A 20,089-nucleotide genomic window follows, 5' to 3' on the forward strand; every position below is an offset into this window, starting at 1 on the left:
ACTCCCCCCAAAGCTTACTACGTTTGTGCGGGGAACATAGTCCTCGCACATTATATGTACTTACCCGTAGGGAGGCCATGGGATGGAACGTGGATGTTCAATATGTGCGATTTGCGAGGGGTTCGTTGCAGACAGCAAGGCGGAGCAACCTGTAGTGAAGTGGGGGGGTAGGAAAGAGATGAGAGGAAGAGGGAGAGAAGACAAAACATATATGAGATGAAGAAAATGTAAACATAGTCATAACCGTCAAAACAGTATGGATGATAGCATCCACGCATGTAAAACAACTACTAAGGGTCATGTCGAGGAGCCCCCCCTAGGGGAGGAAGGGACTCCAGGCCATGACCCCTTATCCCAAAGGGGATTAGTGCCCAAAAAAAGCAGGGCGGCCTACTAGGGGGTTAGTGTGCCGTCTAAAAGAGAGGGCAGGAGGTCCTCCGTCTCCGTCCACCGCATCTGATATGGTGTGATTAGACATGGAGTAGACGAGGAAGCCTCAGGGAACTCAAAAATGTGCAAACCATCAAGTAGCCTTGCGGCCAGTGTTAAGGGGATCATCTAAGTGCAATATTTATAAAAGAAAAACATTTGTGCATGCATAAAACAAGAAAAAAGAGAGAAAAAAAGGGAAAAAAAATCCCAATAACAGTTCGTTTGACCCAGAGAGGTATGTTTGCTAGTTCCCAGGTAAGGGCATTCCCAGCGAGGATTCCGAGAGATGTCGCCTGCGATTCCTCCTGCGATTCTGGTTTCTGGCGGGTTGCCACGGTTGGTGAGTAGGTAATTTGACGTTTCCCAGTTCTGAGGAACATCTCCAGTCAGGAAAGTCCACCGGGTCCAGATCTAGGGAAGTCAGAAAGTGCGGGAGGTCATCTTTGTTGCGAAGAGTCATGGTTTTACCATCTTTGGTGACTTGAAGGCTGAAGGGGAATCCCCAGCGATACACCAGGCCTGCATCTTGGATAGCTGTTAGGAGAGGGCGTAGTGCTCTACATTGCATAAGAGTGCGCCTCGAGATGTCCTGATAAAAGGCCAGATGCACGCCATCGAAATCAAAATAGGGTTTCCCCTGCATTTTTTGCATGATGCCGTCTTTAAGCGTATATTTATGTAATTTACAGATAATGTCTCTTGGGTTGTTTGCATCCTGGGATGGAGGCTTCAGGGCCCTGTGCGCACGGTCTATTTCGATCGTATCAGTGGCAGGCAGTCCTAATATTTCCTTGAAGACTCCTTCCAGAATGGGGATTATGTCCCTGGGCCCAGTAGCTTCGGGTAGGCCTCTTATCCTGATATTTGCCCGTCTGCTTCGGTTCTCTGTGTCGTCTAGCTGACATAGCAGGGCCTCAATCTGTTGGCTCTGTATGTTACACTTGTCCTGAAGCTTAGAAATGACAGGGAGAGTTTCCTCAAATTTCTGTTCCAGAGTTTCAAGTCTGCCTCCTAAATGAGTTGTGTCTGCTTTGAGCTGAGCAATATCCTCCTTAAAAGCTTTTTCTACCCTGTCAGCAAAGCGTTCAAGATCCGCTTTCGTGGGCAGGGACAGGATATGGCGCCTGATATCTGCATCTGCCAGGGGATCCAGGTCAGCGGAGTCACCGTCTTGGGAGGTGGGGGAGCCTGGAGAGATCAGGGGGACTGAGTCACTCACCGACCCTGGAGATGGAGCGGGAGAGTCATCTAGTTGCTGTGACTGGCCAGCGGAGGTCTTTGCGGCCTTGTTAGCACGCTGTGTCTTCCCGGTCGGCACCATCTTGGGAGGCTCGCGGCCTCTCCCGGTCTGCCCAGTGTAGAAGGAATCAAGCTGGGACTGCCGCGATCGGTCCGTCCGTTGTGGCTGGGAGGATGTCCGGTGTCTCTGAGACATATTTCGCTGCGGGTGCGGGTGTTACCTCCGCTGTGGAGCTGGTAATGTGCTGCGGTGGAGCGGAGCTGAGAAGGCACACGTCCTCACTCCTCCATAGTCCGGACACGCCCTTCGCACAGCTCTTATTTTAACCATCATGGTTAAGCCCTACAAAATAAAAAACCTTTTCAAGTAACAGGTTATTATTTTCATCATTTTTTGCTGCTTTAAAACCCCACGGGGATATCTTCTTTTTCTTTTTGACATTAATCGAGGTGTGCAGCACTCTATATCTTCTCAGTACGTGTCCTTCCCCTTTTCTCGAATATTGGGTGGTTAAACACCCCTCCCCCCACTTTTTGACACTCGAGTTAAGATATGAGCTGTGGGATGATTCTGGTTGAATTGTGCATTTCTTGTAATACTCTTATTGTGACTGTTTCTACTGAATAAGTATTGTGTTACATTGTTTACAGGATGAGCCAATGTATATGTATAGGTGATGATTGAACTATCCCCATGTAATTACACGCTAATATTTTTGAACGGGCGAGATCGGATAAAATTATCTGTCATTCTCCCCTGTTTTCACTAATCTATCATAATACTGGACACTTTAGTGTGCCCCCTCAGGTGCACTTAACATGTTTACAATACATTGGCTAGTATTTTCATTCTGCTGTAATGACAACCCCAACTATCTGGAGCATCACATGTATGTTTTTTGTTAAACCCAATGGAGGCAGCCTATGGCTGCCTCGAATGCATTCCAACCACCCACAGCTTTCTAGACCTTTGCACACTAGAATGCAATCTATAGGTTTTTTATAATCCTTTCACATATTGTCTGCATTATGTCGTTCCCCCGCCTCTCCCCCTTCCGGTGCCCGATGTGGGTTCCATGGACCATGGACCCATCCTGGGGATGGGGGCTTCGTCATTGCGTCTCTTCCTGGCAGGAAAAGAGGGGGGGCACAATTAAAGGGTTCGTGCCTCCTTTCTGCACCCTTGGGTGTATCATTTCCTGCCAGCGGCGTTCCGGATCACATCCGGACGCCGTGGCGTTGCAGGCGCGCGATGCTGCGTGCGTGCACGTGACGTCACGACGTCACGCAATTACGGCGGATGTGACGGCCGTGCCGGGATATCCATCTTCCTGAACGCCGGGGGAGCCACATGTGGAGTGCTAATCCCTGCTGGAGGAGGAGGGGGGGTGGGGACAGCCTACGTGCACCTGCAGCCCAATTAGGCATCCAATCAGGGGCCAGCACTCTATTTATAATGACTAAGTAGATTGGGGGATCTTCATTTAGTCCCTACTGTTCCATCAGACTGACCAACTGACCTAAACTCTGGAGACAGGTAATTACCAGTATCTGAACACATTGATGAGTTGGACCTGGCGTGACATACCCTGTATTGTGGGTCCCTTTCACGTCATTCCTTCCTACTGTGACTAGTTACACCATTTTGAACAATTTATATCTGAGTTTACTTACCCTCAATACATGTTCACCTTTATGGCACTTCATTTTGTGTGTTTCTTTGTCTCACCTCTGTCCCAGTTTCTTCCTTTCTTGACACCTCATCACGCCTTTTCCAGCACCTATGCATTCTCGCCAGTACACTATCACACACACCCATCTCTCACATATACATGGCTGGATTGTTTTCTTTGCTGTTTTTGCTTTCATTGCATTTTGATTGTTTTATTTGTCACCTTGCACTGCACCTCCCCATTTCCCCACCCTCATGCTTCCCTTCCACTCACATGCATCACCCCACCTGCACTATCCTCACACTTCACTAATCTGTCTCCTTTTTTCCTCTGGATCTTTTCTTCTTAAGCCTTTTTTCCTTCACTCCCCATCCCTTTTTCCCTTTTCCCCCATTAACCATCCCCCCTCCTTCCCGTTCTTTCTTTCCCATCCCTTTCCTTTCCCTCTGTTTTTTTTTTTTTTTTTTCTTTCCCTTTTATCCCCACCAGTCTGCCCGTCCCCTTCTTTCCTCACATGTTCTCCCCACATTCGCCTCTTTCTTTACATTCCTATATCCTCACTCTACTTTGTCACTTATTTCACGGCCAACACATAGATACCACTATTTACTTATTACATTACATACTCTGATATACTGATATCTACATGTAGTCATATCTAACCTTGTTAACCCCTCCCCCCCCTTTTTTTTACCATCACCACTATGGGAATATCCATACATCGCTGACCCCAATAAGTACAGACAACATCAAACAAAATATTAAATAAATTATAAACAGAGTTATCCTTTTTTTTAAAAATTGACAATGATACACATATTTCTATCCGTGCTAAACATAATGCACTGATGGTACAGTTGTCTGTTATTTGATGCTTTGACTGCAGGTCTCGCTCGCTTGCCCCCACGCCCCTCCCCAGGTTTGGGAAACATCCACTTGGTGTGACTCCTTGTAAGACACGCACGGACGATTAGCCCCCCTCTTCCCCCTGCTGACATGGTGGACGGGCGGGGGGCCCCTGTCGGGACCCGTGGGGGAGACGTCGGAGAATTATAAGTTTAGGAGAAACTGCTCAAACACAATGTGATTGGTAATTATACTGTTAAACATATATATATATATATATTATATTACATTTTTATGGTCACATCCATGAACTTTAATACGTAAATTTTCAAGTAACAGCTTATTATTTTCATCATTTTTTGCTGCTTTAAAACCCCACGGGGGATATCTTCTTTTTCTTTTTGATATGGTAAACAATGCTTACTATGCTTTGATTATGAATGAACAAAAGAGTGATCAGTACTAATCATTCACTGCTTATTCAATCAGGAAAGAAAGGTGTTGGTAAACAATGAGAACTTGTTTACTAATGCTCACTATCCTGATACATAGTCCTCCTGCGTGCTAGCAAATGCTGACAGATAAGGGGGAGGGAGAGCTATAAAGAGGAGCTAAGAGTGCTTCTGGGGAGAAAAAGGAGTTTGCGGGGGGTCAGAGCATTGGAGGGAATCCAGCTGGGGCATCAGAGGACACATAAATCAGGGGATAGAAGCTGGCATGTGAGATCAGCCATAGAAACACAAGACGCATTGCGAACAGGAGTAGCACTAGTGGCATTTGTGGGGGGGAGTGGTCGCATATTTTAAGAATGGCTGCAATCAGCAGTTGACAAGCAGCTTTTCTTTTATTTAACAGAGTTTGGGGGACAGTTCATGGCCACTGAAACTAGTATGAGCTTAGAGCAAAAGGGAGAATGCAGTTGATGTAAGGCATACTCTTCATCTTCTTCTCTTCATCTTCTTTTTGGGCCAATCCACATCCATGATGGCATGGAGGGAGGCTACCGCTGTGTGACGCTTCTCCTCTTATGACGGTTCTTAAATAATGGGGGGGTGGGGCCACCCGGTGACCCCGTCCCCCCTCTGATGCACAGTGACTTGACGGGACTTCCCTGTGGCATTCCCCGTGACACCACAGGGAAGTCCCGTCAAGTCACCGTGCGTCGGAGGGGGCGGGGCCACCGGGTGCCCCCCCCTTATTTAAGAACCGTCAGAAGAGGAGAAGCATCACACAGCGGGAGCCTCCCTCCATGCCATCATGGATGCGGAGCGGCCCGAGAAGAAGATGAAGAGAAGAAGATGAAGAAGAGAAGAAGATGAAGAGAAAAAGATGAAGAGAAGAGCGGGAGCCTCCCTCCATGCCATCATGGATGCGGAGCAGCCCGAGGAGAAGAAGGGAAGAAGACGCCGATGCCGCGGAGGAGATGCTGGACGAGAACACCGGAGGAAGAACCAGAAGAACCAGAAGAAGAAGAAGATGGAGGAAGAAACCGAAGGAAGATAGAAGATAGAAGAAAGAAGAAAGAAGAAAGAAGAAAGAAGAAGCATTTAAATAAAGGAATTGTCAAAAACTGTCTCTTGTCATTTTTAACATTTTTGACAGTTTTTTAGTGAAATGGTAGTACCCCCTTACCATTTCACACAGGGGGGAGGGCCGGGATCTGGGGGTCCCATTGTTAAAGGGGGCTTCCAGATTCCGATAAGCCCCCCCCCGCCTGCAGACCCCCACAACCACTGGCCAGGGTTGTGGGGATGAGGCCCTTGTCCTCATCAACATGGGGACAAGGTGTTTTGGGGGGTACCCCAAAGCACCCTCCCAATATTGAGGGCATGTGGCCTGGTATGGTTCAGGAGGGGGAGGGGGCCGCTCTCTCCTCCCCCCTCTTTTCCTGCAGCCTACCAGGTTGCATGCTCGGATAAGGGTCTGGTGGGGGGACCCCACGCCTTTTTTTATTTTATTTTGGCGCGGGGTTCCCCTTAAAATCCATACCAGACCTGAAGGGTCCGGTATAAAATTTGAGGGGGACCCCCACATCATTTTTTTTTTAATTTTGACCGGGGTTCCCCTTAATATCCATACCAGACCTAAAGGGCCTGGTATGGAATTTAGGGGGACCCCCCACGTCATTTTTTTTTTAAATTTTGGTTTGGGGTTCCCCTGTGGGGAATTCCCATGCCATTTTTATCAATGAACTTCTATGTGTATTGTCGGACCGGCAATTCATTAATAGCCGCGAGTAGTTTTAAATGACATTTTTTCCTTTGAAATGTCATTTTGCTGTCAGACTGTTCTAAACACGGGAAACATGCGCCCCTTTACAGGCATACTATAGACACCCCCCAGGTACAAAATTTAAAGGGATATTACATTTTTATTGTTTCACTTTAAGCATTATTAAAATCACTGCTCCCAAAAAAACGGCCGTTTTTAAAACTTTTTTTGCATTGATCCATGTCCCCTGGGGAAGGACCCAGGTCCCCAAACACTTTTTATGACAATAACTTGCATATAAGCCTTTAAAAATAGCACTTTTGATTATTCATGTTCGTGTCCCATAGACTTTAATGGTGTTCGCGTGTTTGAACAAATTTTTTGCCTGTTCGGATGTTCTGGTGCGAACCGAACAGGGGGGTGTTTGGCTCATCCCTAATGAAGAGAAGAAGATGAAGAGAAGAGTGGGAGCCTCCCTCCATGCCATCATTGATGCAGAGCGGCCCGAGGAGAAGAAGGGAAGAAGACGCCGATGCCGCGGAGGAGATGCTGGACAAGAACACTGGAGGAAGAACCAGAAGAACCAGAAGAAGAAGATGGAGGAAGAAACCAAAGGAAGATAGAAGAAAGAAGAAAGAAGAAGCATTTAAATAAAGGAATTGTCAAAAACATTTTTAACAGTTTTTTAGTGAAGTGGTAGGGGTACAACCCTTACCATTTCACACAGGGGGAGGGCCGGGATCTGGGGGTCCCCTTCTTAAGGGGGGCTTCCAGATTCCGATAAGCCCCCCACCTGCAGACTGCCACCACCACCGGCCAGGATTGTGGGGATGAGGCCCTTGTCCTCATCAACATGGGGACAAGGTGTTTTGGGGAGCTACCCCAAAGCACCCTCCCAATGTTGAGGGCATGTGGCCTGGTACGGTTCAGGAGGGGGGGCGCTCTCTCATCCCCTCCTCTTTTCCTGCGGCCAACCAGGTTGTGTGCTCGGATAAGGGTCTGGTATGGATTTTTGGGGGGACCCTACATCGTTTTTTTTTTAAATTTTGGCGCGGGGTTCCCTTTAAAACCTATACCAGACCTGAAGGGTCTGGTATAGATTTTGAGGGGACCCCACACCATTTTTTTTTATTTTGGCCATGGTTCCCCTTAATATCCATACCAGACCTGAAGGGCCTGGTATGGAATTTAGGGGGACCCCCCACGTCATTTTTTTTTAAATTTTGGCCGGGGTTCCCCTTAATATCCATATCAGACCTGAAGGGCCTGGTATGGAATTTTGGGGGACCCCCCCCCCATATCATTTTTTTTTTTTAATTTTGGTTCGGGGTTCCCCAGTGGGGAATTTCCATGCCGTTTTTATCAATGAACTTCTATGTGTATTGTCGGACCGGCAATGCATTAATAGCGAGTAGTTTTAAATGACTTTTTTTCCTTTGAAAAGTCATTTTGCTGTCAGACTGTTCTAAACATGGGAAACATGCCCCCTTTACAGGCATACTATAGACACCCCCCAGGTACAAAATTTAAACGAATATTACACTTTTATTGTTTCACTTTAAGCATTATTAAAATCACTTCTCCCGAAAAAAAGGCAGTTTTTAAAACTTTTTTTTGCATTGATCCATGTCCCCTGGGACAAGACCCAGGTCTCTAAACACTTTTTATGACAATACCTTGAATATAAGCCTTTAAAATTAGCACTTTTGATTTCTCCCATAGACTTTTAACGGGTGTTCCGCGGCATTCGAATTTGCCACGAACACCCCAAATTGTTCGCTGTTCGGCGAACTTGCGAACAGCTGATGTTCGAGTCGAACATGAGTTTGACTCGAACTCAAAACTCATCCCTACTGACAGGTAAACATTACACCAAAGTAAGCCATCCAGGGGGAATCCGTAAGAGAGTCCAGAGAGATGTCCAGCCGTGAGTCCGTCAGAGGCGAGGCGTGGGAACCGTGGAGCGTGTTTTGCCGGTGGATGCCGATGATTCCTGGTCCTCAGGAGCTCGGTATGCCGATCGATGACTCACTTCCGGTCAGACGAGTAGTTCAGTAGCAGGCGACGTGTTTGCGGAGCATGCGCTCTTCTTCAGGCCTGACGGGGGTCATAGTGTTTGAGGGCTTTATAGATTTCACTACTGAGGCTCCTGGGTCTTAAAAACCATGGCAAAAACAGGATCTGGTGATTAAGAGCATTAATATGTATGTATATATAAAGGAAAGGGAAAGAGGATAATTGCAACCAGTTGTAACATAAGCATGTAGCCGACTGCAGGGAGCTGTGAATATTGCTGTGGGACTACAAGTACTGGGGCAGTATTTAGGAGAAAGGTAGAGCTGAATTGGGTGTAATGGTACAATAAATGAAAATGTATATATTTATATGTTTATTATAAACATTAAATATAAATTAAATATAAAGATAGAGGTGTGGTTTAGGTTGTGAGAATAAAGAGATGAAAAATGAGATGAAAAATTAGATAAAAAATAAAATAATTGAAAATAAATTGTTATTGAGTAGTAGAATAGATAAAATAGAGAAAAGCGAGAATGGTATAAAGAAGTATTAAAAATGATTAAAAAAAAAAAAATAAATAAATAAAAAAAAAGATGAACAAGGGGATTGCAAGCCAAGGATGGTACACTCCATGGAAGCTGCCTTCAAGTGCACACTCACAGACTTTATGGACTACATTTAGTCACAATATTTTAACATTGTTGTTTCTCTTGCTTTATCTAGGCGTGCAATTAGCCAGGTGGATTTCTTCCTAGTTGATGTAAAGCGCCAACTTTTTCCTATTACAGAACAGCACTGCGCCCTCTGCTGGAGGCCATTAAAAAAGAAGGTAACACTTACAGATGTAAATTTCCCTTTGCTCTCAGTGTCACCCATAACAGCAAATCCCATCTCCTCCGTACACCAGAGGACATTTCTTAATTCTGTAATGCGTTACAGATCCCACTTGTGGATGTTCAAGAATGGTACATAGAATTTAGGAATCAGGAACTGCCCTCCAGTCCACCATCATCACCACCATTCTCGCCTTCCAAGCAAAATGCTAAAAGATCCAAGATCAACAGACAACTAACTGGAACCCTAGGCAGAATGACCTATCAATCCAAACCCCCCAGGACACTGGGTCCCAAGGACATTTTCTTAGATGGAAATCTCATACGCCAACGTCATTTAGTGTACCCTGTGCCTACCTGACCTACAACTGACATTTCTTTAAAGGTCTTATCTACTCAGGATTTAGGGCTATACACATGACAATCACAGGGTCACATATCAGGTTAGCTTGTCTGAACTTTGATATTGCTGTAACACATGTTGACCCTGCTTAATCCAATCCGAGATTCCATGCACCAGTCAAGATCACCCAGGTTCATGGACTCGCCTGTTTTCTTGGGCTAGAGAGCGGCCCTAAATTGACCCACATTCAGGTCTATATGTATAGCATATCAGGGACACATGGAAAATACCTCTGACTCTGCTAACACCCACACAGATCAGTGCCCCAGGGTCCTAGTTGAAAATGCAAATTCAAGAAACTGATGCTGGTGACCCAGCGCCTAATGCCTCAAATGACTATGGAAGGCATTATTCCCATATTTAGGCAGATTCTGTAACTACTATACAAATTTCTATTAAGATCACACCAACCCAGATCTGACTTAGTAACCTTCTCACTACCCTTCCTGAGTGGGAAAAGACTCTTTTTTGACTAAAATACTGTATATATTTCCGCCCAGGATACGCAACAAAATCTACCTTTTTATAATAGGTTTAAGTTAATGTTTATGAAAATGTTTAGAGCCCCTTTTGAGCTTCTATTGTGACTTAACAGTTGGAGTTGGCACTTCAAACCGCCTTGCCCCCTTCTGGTGTCACCAAGAGGGAGATCTATTTTCAACATTTGTCTCTGTTTAGCTTTCAATGAAAAGGCCTGGGCTCAGACCTATTTAGTTCATATAGTTATTAACTTGTTTTTGTGGGTTGCCATTTATCTCCTCCCACGCTTCCCACAAGTTGACACACTAGCAGCTACACAAGCCTTTCTTAGCCTACAATAGTAATTTTACGACTTTTTTAGCCTAGGTGTATATCATCAAGAGGCGTTGTTACCATACTTTATAGCCATAGTTTATATATGACGAAAGTTTATTTTTGAACCTATATCAGTGGCTACGTAACCTTTGTCTCCTGTTTTGTTTCCTCTCAAAACACTTTCACTCACCTATCTTTATATTCTCTCTCTAACTTACTTTTATCCTCCCCTTCAGATCATACTCAAGGTTTATTACCTACTCGAGAGAGCAAGGTCGCAACATCTGCATTAATGTGAGTACAGGCACTAATTTCTATCAATAACCACCGTACCACACCTCATTATGTCTTTCTCTTCCCTTAGGAGAGGGAACATGCTGATCTCTCTCAACTGCAGAGGTTTAAACATCCCTGAAAAGAGGACATCACTGTTACGAGAACTAAAGAAAAACAACTCACACTTAGTCTTCCTACTAGAAACTCACTTTCGCATGTCAAAAATTCCCAACCTAGCTAACACATTTTTCCCTAAAGCATATCATGCACCTTCTCTTACATCTAAATCCAAAGGGGTGTCCATTTTGGTAAGCAGGGAAGCATCGTTTGTCATCCAACAACAATTAAGTGACCCAAAGGCCAGGTATCTTTTTATTAAAGGTACCTTGGCTGGCAGACCTACCACACTAGCTAACGTATACTTTCCAAATTCCTCACAAATGTCATACTGCAAGCAGATCGTAGATGAGTTAAAATGGTTCTCCTCTGGATGTATCATACTGGGAGGGGATTTTAATGTACCCCTGGATCCCTCAGTAGACACCTCAACTGGACATTCCAGCATTAAATACAAGTTACTTAAAAGGCTAAAGGAACTATTGCGCTCTCTGACGCTTGTTGATGTATGGAGAACCATGCACCCAGAAGATCGAGACTTCACATAGTACTTCAATGTCCATAACAAATATTCAGGTATTGACTATATCTTTATATCTCAATGGAATTTGGCTGATCTTAGAGATGCAAAGATAGGGAATTAAATGATTTCTGATCATTCCCCAGTTTCTATGTCACTTGTCACAACCACACAACAAACACGAAAAGCAATTAACTGGAGACTAAACCCCTCCCTACTAACGGACCCTGAAATTCACCATCGTATCACGGAAGAACTTTTGCACTTCTTTACATCTAATTCATCAAAAGAAGTGGCTACCTTGTCAATCTGGGAAGACCACAAATGCACTTTAAGGGGTGAATTCATAAAATGGAGGGCGAAACGTAAATGCAAAAGAGAACTAGAAATTGCAAAATTTGTGGACAAGATAGCAGCACTAGAAATGCAACACAAACAATCTTAAGCAGTCAAGATAGGTAAAGAACTTTTAGCAAACTACTTCCACAGCTATTAGATTCCAAAGCTAAACACATGCTTTTTCGACGAAAAGATATATATTATGAACAAGGTGACAAAACCAGTACATTTCTAGTGAGGGCCCTAAAGGAGACCCAATTATCGTCTAATATACACGACATGAGAAATTAAGCTGGGAAATTGGAAGTCTCCACAGAGCAGATTGCGAAACAATTCCAAAATTACTATTCTAACCTATATAACCTCCCACCACAGAACAAATCTGCTACTTTACAAGGTAACAGAGAATCCATTTTAAAAGAATATTTACATCAGAGTAAAATCCCTACTGTAACGACACCCTGAGTATGAAAGGGGTTAAAGCCATTTAAGACATTCCATTTCCGAACACAAAGGCAACTACCGAACACTGCAATCAGCCGAACAAGAAACCCATACGAATAATTCCCCCCCCCCAGTACGAGACGAGGCTCTGTCTTGAGGGTCAAACAGGAATGTTTTTTTTTTTTTTTTTTTTGAGATCTCACACAAATATATACAGCAGGATGAAAATACAACCAGAAACCTAATTATTTCCCCTATAATGAGCTAATTATCTAATCCTTTAGACAGCTTAGGTGACTCAGAGACATGACCTTTAGGACAAACTTCACGCCTCCTAGCTCACCAACTATACAATACACATTATCATGCATCTCAACACAGAACTCCTTCATACAGTTGCAGGGTTAATTAGCGCAGACAACAATGGCTGAAAGAGAAGCCACACTAGACTCATTTACATTATAGAAGACACAGACAGAGACAGGTGGCTGGAATTGACATCAGCATCTCCTAACAGTATTTTCCCAGCATTATGAATCAGCCACTATTTCTAATATGGCAGATACAGGGTTCATTATTTTCTTGGTCACCCTGCACCCAAAAGTGACTCCCGTCACACCTACATTGAACATTACAGTTAGCAAGGACCTAGACAAACCCATCAGTGATGAGGAACTTGCAGAAGCAATTAAGGAGCTGAAATCAGGTAAAAGCCCAGGCCCAGACGGGTACACTGCCCAATACTACAAAACATTTGCACATATACTTAAAACACATCTTTTGAATGCATTCAACTCACTTAGCAAACCACAGGAAATTACGGTACTCCCCAAACCTAACAAGGACATTACAGATTGCACGAGCTATAGACTTGAAGCTTTTAGCAAAAATGTTAGCTAACCGCTTAAGGCCACTCCTTTCTAAGGTAAACTTTATGCTTGGCTGAGAGGCGAGAGACAATGGGACCAAGGCGGTGAGTCTGGTACACAAATTGCACTCGAGCACTGCCGAAGGCCTTCTGCTGTCTATGGATGCAGAGAAGGCCTTCGATAGGGTGGCGTGGAACTACATCTTCGCTACCTGCAGACACAAAGGTTTGGCAACCACATGTTGGCCTGGATTTCCTCTCTCTATCACAGACCATCTGCTAAAATTAAAGTTTATGGCTCACTATTGGAAACCGTACAATTACACAATGGCACGAGACAGGGATGTCCACTATCTCTGTTACTATTTATCCTCACAGCAATTCATATGCTCTATAAACCTTAATTCTGCTGTCAACGGTCCGAAAGTGAGCGAGGGAATACAAGTTTGCAGCATACGTGGACGACCTACTTTTTTTTCAACACACAACCACACATATCACTACCCAATTAATTATCGGCCTTCACTACTTTTGGATATATCTCGAATATGAAAATTAATTACCATAAATCAGAAGTATTGAACATATCCCTCCAACCCAAAAGATTAACTGACATACAACAAAATTGCTCCTTCAAATGGGAAACCAAAGACATCAAATACTTGGGGGTAAAGATTACATGGGACCCTACTAAACTCTTTGAACATAATTTCCCGCACTTACTGGCAACCTTTAATCATGACCTTAAACTTTGGACAGTAAAAAACTTCTCCTGGTTCTGTAGAGCTGCAATTATTAAAATGATGACATCTCTTATACTTCATGCAAGCTCTACTGATAACCATCCCCTGCTCCTTCTTTAGAACACTCTAAACGATTCAAACACGATTTGTATGGGCCTACAAAAAGCCCCGCATAAGCTATACTCATATGATAAAATCAAAAACACATGGAGGCATGGGGCTACCTAATTTCAGACAATATTATCATGCAATTCACATTGCTAGAGTGATAGATTGGAACTGTCATGACGACACAAAAGACTGGACCCATTTAGAGAAACCTTTACATCCTCCCCACTTGAGGCCTCTCCATGGATTCCTCTATCAAAATGTGAAAAGACACTTTTATCATACCCTCTGATAGGAGCTCCTTTACAAACTTTCCATCACATTATAAAAACAATATATATATTGACTTCACCAGGCCCCCTTACTCCGCTCTCAAACAATCCTGACTTTTTTACCGGGTACACATAATAAACACGTTATCCTGTCATCCAGCAAATTGTTATTGGCCACCCATTGCTTCTAGACAGGGAATGTTAAGTCTAGATCCACCCTCACAGAAGAACTCAAAGTTAGGGATTTACCATTCTGGTTATATCTACAGTTATGCAGTTACATCCAGACACGTAAGAATAAGAATTTTTACTCCAGACCTTTAACGCACTTTGAAACCCTCTGCCTTAAGGGGGAAATAATAGATAAAGTAATTTCTCAATCCTATGTCTGGCTTCAACAAGGAGTAGATACACAGAAAGATAGATTTAGAAGAAAATGGGCAAACACGTTAGGCATCGATATTTCTGACCACCAATGCACCAAACCATGCATTTTGGCACATACATACTTCTTTGGCTGTCCGAAGGGTAGGGTGAGGGGGATACGTTACGTGAAAAATTTGTGTGGTGCGGATCAGAGGGGTGTTTTACCGTGTCTTTGGAACTATGACTGTTCAGTTAAAGAGTTCAAGCAGACCGTGAAGTTGGTGTTCATGCTGTGGTTGGTGTTCATGGTTTTGGAAACAAGTTTTTTTTTGGGTGTTGGGTCCCTGTGTCACGTAAAAAAGGGAAGGAAAGTGTAGTTACCTGTCTAGGTAATGTGAGCCCTGTGGTGCGCTGTAGAGGCCATTGGGCTACCAATTCGTGGGGCTCCAGGGATCCTCATGGAGTATGAGGAGGAAGAGGATGGGGTCAGCGGCAACTGATACTGTAGTTGCCTGCTTCATCTATGCCTTTCATGGAAGTGGCTCTTCTAGGTGATGGCAGACGGAAGTCGCTGTACCAGTCTGGTAGGTCAACCAGCGGGATGTCTAATGCAGAAAAAAAGTGTTCCAGATCTTTTGATACTTTGAGATTTACTGTTCAGCCCTGGTGTGTCGCTGATAGGCAGAAGGGGAACTTCCAGCAGTAAATGATGGATCTAGCTCTCAGGATTTCCAGTAAAGGCCACAGTTCCCACCTGCGTTGTAGGGTGATATTGGATAGGTCTTGGTAGATATTTATCGTCGCCCCCTGGAAGGATAGTTGGTTACGGCTTCTTGCTTTGTGAGGGATTTCCTCTTTCAATGCAAAGTCCATGAGACAGCATACCACGTCTCTAGGGGGATCTGTGTCCCTTCCCCTCGGGTGTAACGCCCTGTGGACCTGCTCAAAGGCGATCGGTGTGTCTAGGGGCCTCTCTAGGAGATCATTAAATATATTGGTGACCAATAGGGATAGATGACTGGGAACTATCGATTCCGAGACTCCTCTTACCCTAATGCCCCGTACACACAGTCGGATTTTCCGACGGAAAATGTTCGATGGGAGCTTTTTGTTGGAAATTCCGACCGTGTGCAGGCTCCATCGGACATTTTCCATCGGAATTTACGTCACACAAAATTTGAGATCTGGATCTCAAATGGATCAAATGGATCTCATGGATTTTGTTGTCGAAATGTCCGATCAATGTGCGATCGTTGTATGCGGCATAAGGTTTTGGCTTCTCCCACAATTGTCTAGGTCCTCTATGTGGCAGTTAATCTCTCTGAGGTGGACAGCGTGGGATTCAGTCAGCTGCCGTACATGACATAGAGAAGTGTCTTGGCGGGCTTGCGTGCTTTCCACTTCTTCCACCCTTAAGCCTATGGCCTGGATGTCGGACCTCATATCCATGATGGCTGCCATGAGTGTGTTTTTAATATCAGCAGCGATGCTGCAGAAGTCCTCCAGGTTAACAGCAGGGGGATATCTCTTCCCTGCTTCTGCTCCGAACGGGCTATGAGCTCCGGAGCGTTGTGGGCTGATGCTCGGGGCTGATGCGAGCAGGGTATTTGTGAGGCCTGCACCTTGCTTCTAGGCCACGATTTAGAAGATCGCGGGAATGTGTCCACTTAGCTGGATGTCTTGTTCCCGTGGGGATCGGGAACGTGTTGCCAAAACACTGCTGAAGGTTCTCACCATGTCTTGGTAGTTAGGCTCGTTAGCTGATGTAACTGGACCTCTTGGAACGGGAGCTCCAGATCTACACGTCCATCTTGGAACAGCTCCGGACCACACCCCCAACACTCTTTAACTAATCATTGGGGATGGGCCAAATGGACCCCTGTTAGGTTTGCACCAGAACTTTCCAACACTGTGAAACTTTGGACCCGAATAATGAACCCCATTAAAGTCAATAGGACCCGAACGTCAAAAATCAAAAGTGCCCATTTTGAAGGCTTATATGCAAGTAATTGGGCATACAATGGTTATGGGGTCCAGGTCCTGCCCTGAGGGACATGTATCAATAACAAAAAAGTTTGTGAAAAAGGTCATTTTTAAATGAGCTGTGATTTTTTGATTTTTAAAGTGAAATAATAAAAATGAAACATTCCTTTCAATATAGTGCCTGGGGGGTCCCCTTAGTCTACCTGTAAAGTGGCAGATCTGTACCATGTCTAGAATCTGCACAGCAATAATTGCATTTATAAAGCCAAAAAAAATGAAATTTTTCCTGCAAGCTGCCTTTATTTTGCTCAGCAACAGCTGGGGAGCCAGTGTGTATGATGAGGCCAAAATGTAGCGCACTGGGAACAAGATTAGAGATTTTTTTGGATACATTCTGGTGTCACTTTGACTTTGAATAGAAGCAAAGGTTGCATAAAAATAGGTCTTTGGGTGTCGGTGGTGCCTTTCCACTGTAACCCTATAGAGGTACTCTTGATGAAAGCAAGAATTGGCCTTGCTGTAAAAATTGCAATAATATGCACCTGTCAAACAGGTGCAGAAAAATTGTTTTTTGGGTGTCGGTGGCGCCTTCCCACTGTAACCCTATAGAGGTACTCTTGATGAAAGCAAGAATTGGCCTTGCTGTAAAAATTGCAATAATATGCACTACCACTGGAGACAACTTGACAATACGCTGCGGCTGGGGGAACACGAATTCCAATTTGTCTATCAGTGTTCTCCCCTCTCTCTAGGCTCATGTTCCTGTCATCCTCAACCTCAGAACCAACATCTGAATCCACTAATGGCTGGGCATCATCAAGGAGCAAGTGGCTGACGCTGTGGTCAAATAACTCTGCTGACTCCTCCATGGCTGATGTTGGGGCTATGGCAGGAATAGATGTGGACAAGGAGGCAGGTTTATCTACTCTGGCAACTGCAGGGGGCTGCACACCTGTCTCTGCTTGCATGACAGAGGATTAGGAGGATAAGGAAGGTTAGTAAGCCAGTCCACCACCTTCTCTGCATGCTGTGGCTGGATAGCACGGGCAAACTCACTAAACAGAGGAAATGATTCCCTGCCTAGGGACTGACCACCCCATCCACCTTTGCCTGTGGACACATTTGTTGCTGGCCCCCTTACAGTGCCAAGGGAACGTCTGCCTCTTCTTGTTGTCCTCCCAGACATTATTGGGAGGGAGGGGGCGGTGTTTAAAATCAAATATAAAGAAGAAGTGGAAATCTGTACGTACAGTAGATGCACTTTAATCAGTGTAAAGTGGTGTTTGGTGCACTTTAATTTGAGTACTCACACTACACAGACACACTCTACTGATACACTATAATATACTGCAATATAATGCGCCAAATGTACAGTGACGCACAGAACTATATGGTGTTAAATTGGCAGTAACGCACACAGAACTATATGGCGTTAAACTGGCAGTAACGCACACAAAACTATATGCCGTTAAACTGGCAGTAACGCACAAAAAACTATATGGCGTTAAACTTGCAGTAACACACACAGAACTATATGGCGTTAAACTGGCAGTAACGCACACAGAACTAAATGGCATTAAACTGGCAGTAAGGCACACAGAACTAAGTGGCGTTAAACTGGCAGTAACGCACACAGAACTATATGGCGTTAAACTGGCAGTAACGCACACAAAACTATATGGCGTTAAACTGGCAGTAACGTACACAGAAGTAAATGACGTTAAACTGGCAGTGATGCAATCAAATAGACAGTGTTCAACCGTCACTACACTGACACTATCTGAACTGTCCCTACTCTAGGTATACACTAATGTCAGGATTACTGACATGGACTCATTTCACTACACTGAAACTGTCTGAGCTGTCCCTACTCTACACTAATGTATGTATGAATGACACGGTCTCACTACACTACAGTGAAACTATCTGGGCTGTCCCTACTCTAGCTTTGCCACTATGCAAAGCTGAATGATGGTCCTCTGAGTCCTCACTATACTTATGCCTCATACACACGATCAGACATCCGACAACAAGATCCATGTTTTTTTTTCCGACAGATGTTGGCTCAAACTTGTCTTGCATACACACGGTCACACAAAGTTGGTCGGAAATTCCGAACGTCAAGAATGCGGTGACGTACAACACGTACGATGAGCCGAGAAAAATGCAGTTCAATAGCCAGTGCGGCTCTTCTGCTTGGAATGCGTGGAACTTTGTGCATCAGAATTGTGTACACACGATCGGAATTTCCGACAACGAATTTTGTTGTCAGAAAATTTGAGAACCAGATGTCACATTTTGGGCGACGGAAATTCCGATGGAAACTGTCCGATGGAGCCTACACATGGTCGGAATTTCCGACAAAAGGCTCCCATCGAACATTTTCCGTCGGAAAATCTGCTGTGTGTACGAGGCATAACACTATCCCTAGACTGACACTAAACTAATTATCTATACTAACAATTGAAGCAAAATAGCACAGTATAGCACACTAACTAACTAATATCACTGAACAGAGCCCTGTTCTATCTCTCTCTCGATACTGAAATCACACTGAAAATGGCTGCCATTGAAAGAATACTTTTATACTGTGGGGCGGGAATGAGCCATGATTGGATAAAGTCATGATGACAGTGTCCAATCATGACTTTGACAGTGCTCTGTGTCCTGATTGGCTGAACCTTTTACTGCTTCAGTCAATCAGGGCTTGCAATGCACTGTTCAGTGCCGCAATACATTGTGGTCAGTTCAGGGGGCGAACAAACGGTTGAATGACCCATTTGTTGGGATGTTCGCCGAATGTCCGAGCAACGAAAGTTCGGCCCAAATTTAAGCTTGGGCTGAACCATTCACCCATCCCTAGTAATCATATGCTTAACGCAGCCAAATCTCTCATCCCACCACCTCTGTGCCGACTATTAAGGACTAGATACACAAAATGAATGAAATACACAATATGGAAAGGTCAATCGCAACTGCGCACAACACTACATCTAGATTCCATGACATCTGGACAACTTGGTTCCTATTCAAACTATCAAAAAAATACCTTGATCTCCTAAATGAGTAAATAAACCCTAAACACTCTATATATTTACGCTATCTCTCAAGAGTCCATCCTACTGTTTCTTTTGACATACTATTCTTTCTACTTTTCACTTCATTTCCTCCTACAACTTTCAATTATTTACTAATAGCTGCATAGAAACCTGAATATCACTTTTATATACCCAAAGAAATTATTTTGCATTTCTTTAGGGTATGACTGTGCCCTGTGGTATACTGTATTCTATATTGGCTTTGTTCAGATAAAATCTAATGGTTAAATGTATCAGCTATGCTTTCAATAAACCTTTTATTGAGAAAAAAATAAAAATAAAATTCTTCATAAATTTAGGCCAATATGTATTCTGCTACATATTTTTGGTAAAAAAAATTCTCAATAGGCGCATATTGATTGGTTTGCGCAAAAGTTATTATTTTTTTTTTTAAATCTTTGCAAATATATGAAAAATAAAACATGAAAAAAAACACATGTACATAGGTATCTACAGCCTTTGCCATGACCCTCAACATTGAGCTTAGGTGCATTCTGTTTAAAA

The sequence above is a fragment of the Aquarana catesbeiana genome, linkage group LG01 (assembly GCF_042186555.1).
Source record: "Aquarana catesbeiana isolate 2022-GZ linkage group LG01, ASM4218655v1, whole genome shotgun sequence".
Lineage (NCBI taxonomy): Eukaryota > Metazoa > Chordata > Amphibia > Anura > Ranidae > Aquarana > Aquarana catesbeiana.